At 38.6% G+C, this 2729-nt stretch overlaps 1 non-coding gene across 1 annotated transcript; it reads left to right on the top strand.

Moving 5' to 3' along the window:
- The first annotated feature begins 1194 nt into the window (after positions 1-1194).
- LOC127125167 (small nucleolar RNA R71) lies at positions 1195-1301 on the top strand. The gene has a single exon (XR_007804624.1). It is a non-coding gene; the product is annotated as a small nucleolar RNA R71 (small nucleolar RNA).
- The last annotated feature ends 1428 nt before the right edge of the window (positions 1302-2729 follow it).

The raw sequence follows: 2729 nt of genomic DNA, 5'->3' as shown, positions 1-2729 counted from the left end.
GCATTACATTCCAAAGGCTTCGGATCGTCAAGTCTACGTTTGTTGGTAAGGATGTCTTTCAGAAACTTTGCATAGGAAGGTATTTGGGTGATGGCTTCTGTGAAAGGGATTTCTACATGAAGTTTTTCTATAATTTTAATAAATTTTTGATACTGTTTATTGATCTGGGTTTGTTTGAGTCTTTGGGGATATGGTATAGGTGGTTTATATGGTGGAGGCGGTACGTAAATTTTATCTTTAGGTTCTTCTCCTTTATCTCGACCTTCCTGGTTTTCAGATTCCTCTGGTTCCTTTACTTCGTCCAGGGGTTTGGTACATTCCTTAGAAGTTTCGGGTTCACTTAATCTTGGGTTTGGTGGCTCATCGAAAGCGTTCCTACTTCGTAGGGTAATGACATTGGCTTGTCCTCTCGGATTTTGTTGAGGTTGTCCAGGGAATTGTCCTCCAGGTGTAGTCTGAGGGGCTTGGTTTAAAGCTACCTGAGAGATCTGGGTTTCAAGCATCTTAGTATGAGTAACTATTTGGTCAACCTTGGTTCCTAACTGAGTAATCAACTCGTTAACATGAATGTTTTGATTCATGAACTCCTTGTTTTGTTGGGTTTGAGCGGTGATAAAATTTTCCATAATTTTCTCAAGGCTCGGTTTTGGTGGTACAGGTTGCATAGGTTGATTTGATCTAGGGGCTTGATAACTAGGTCTCGGAGGTGCATTATTTTGAATAGGGTTATTGTTTTTATAGGAGAAGTTCGGGTGATTCCTCCATCCATGGTTATAGGTATTCGAATATGGGTTCCCTTGGGTGTAGTTCACTTGCTCAGAGTGGGTTTCGTTTAATAGACTGCATTCTGCAGATTGGTGTCCTTGGGTTCCACATATCTCACAATCCGACGAAACTGCGGCTATAGTATTCGGGTTTATGCACATATGCTCGACTTTAAGGGCTAATGCGTCCATTTTAGCTTGCATCATGTCTATAGAGCTTAGTTCATGCACTCCTCCTTGGGTTTCCTTCTTCTCAACTGTCGCTCGTTCGACTCCCCATGATTGATGGTTTTGAGCCATGTCTTCGATGAGGGCACTAGCTTCAGGATAAGGTTTGTTCATCAGAGCACCGCCTGCGGCAGCGTCGATGGTCATCTTTGTGTTATAATGAAGTCCATTATAGAAGGTTTGAATGATTAACCAATTTTCTAAGCCATGATGTGGACATGCTCGTAACAACTCTTTATATCTCTCCCAAGCTTCGAACAGCGATTCTCCATGGTTTTGGGTAAATCTAGTTATATGGTTTCGAAGAACGGAGGTCTTACTCGAGGGAAAATATCTAGCAAGAAAAACTCTTCTAAGGTTATCCCAAGTCGTAATGGAATTGGGTGGAAGGGAATTTAACCATGATAGAGCTTTATCTCTGAGGGAAAAAGGAAATAATCTTAAACGTATTGCCTCAGGAGAAGCTCCATTGGTTTTAAAAGTATTTGCTAATTGAAGAAATATTTTTAAATGTTGGTTAGGGTTCTCGGTAGCGAGACCCGCGAATTGTCTCTGTTGCACTAGTTGTAACAGGGATGGTTTAAGTTCAAAATAATAATTGTTGGAATGATTGGGTTTACTATACTAGAACTAGGTTCTTCATTAGATGGTTGAGCGAAGTCCTTAAGAGGTCTTTGGTTTTGATCTTTGGCCATAGCTCTCTTAATTCTATGAAAGAATAAATGTGCGCGAGCGTAACGTTCAGGTTCCGCCAGAGGGTATACTAAGCTTAAACTTCCGGTGCTGCGAGTTATTCGCATCGACCGGCGGGAAATAACCTTAGTCTAAACGATATAACAACAGGAAAATGAAATTTGACGAAATTGGTCCCCGGCAACGGCGCCAAAAACTTGATGCGTTGGAAAACTTGATGCGGTGTTCGCAAGTGTACGAACGCGTCAGAGTAATATAAAAGATTATCGAACCACAGAGACCAAGTGTCAATCTATTGTTATCTATTGTTATGGTGTTTATCAAAGGCAATTAAAATAGGTGTTTTTGTAGTGTGCAATTGAAAAGTAAAGTTTTTTTAAAATAAATTTAATTAATAAAGACAGGGTCGAATGTAATTCACATAATTAAATGATAACCCAAGTACTTGCTAATAGAACTACTTATGGGCAATGTTTCCTACTTTGAAAAGAACTAATTTAATAGGAACTGTCGCTTTCGCGTATTCAGAACCGAGTTGTACTCCCTAATCAAACCCTCTTATTGTCACTTATAAAAAGGCGCGCATTGCGTTAGAGTAGTAAACCTATTTTTAAGAAATATAGTATCTTGACTAAGTTGAAAAGTATTATAACCTGGATTTCTTAACCAAAAGAGGTTCTCACGAACCAGACTCTAAACTTATAAACGCGTCCGAAAATAGTTTTAAAATCTCTTTTCTTCTTGATGTTAAAAACTCCTAATGAACTAAACAAAGCGCTTTCGTTGTTTTTGAAATAGTTAAAAACAATTAAGTTTATAAAGACGTTGGACGGCTTTCGATCTTACCCAACGGAATTGAAGTGCGGGAAAACTTAGGTTGAAAGTTAAAATAGCCCTTTAAGTGTTTCTACGAACAATTGTACGGATTACTGGTTTAATTACGATCCTTACATTCTAGCCTTATAAATTTAGCTAGACATGGTAAAGTAAAAGTGCATTAAAATAAATAAAAGTAGTGCGAGTGCGGAAAGTAAATAAAAGTAG

The sequence above is a fragment of the Lathyrus oleraceus genome, chromosome 2, assembly GCF_024323335.1.
Source record: "Lathyrus oleraceus cultivar Zhongwan6 chromosome 2, CAAS_Psat_ZW6_1.0, whole genome shotgun sequence".
NCBI lineage: Eukaryota > Viridiplantae > Streptophyta > Magnoliopsida > Fabales > Fabaceae > Lathyrus > Lathyrus oleraceus.
Note: the sequence above shows the minus strand (reverse complement) of the source record. Positions and strands in the feature narration are given on the sequence as shown.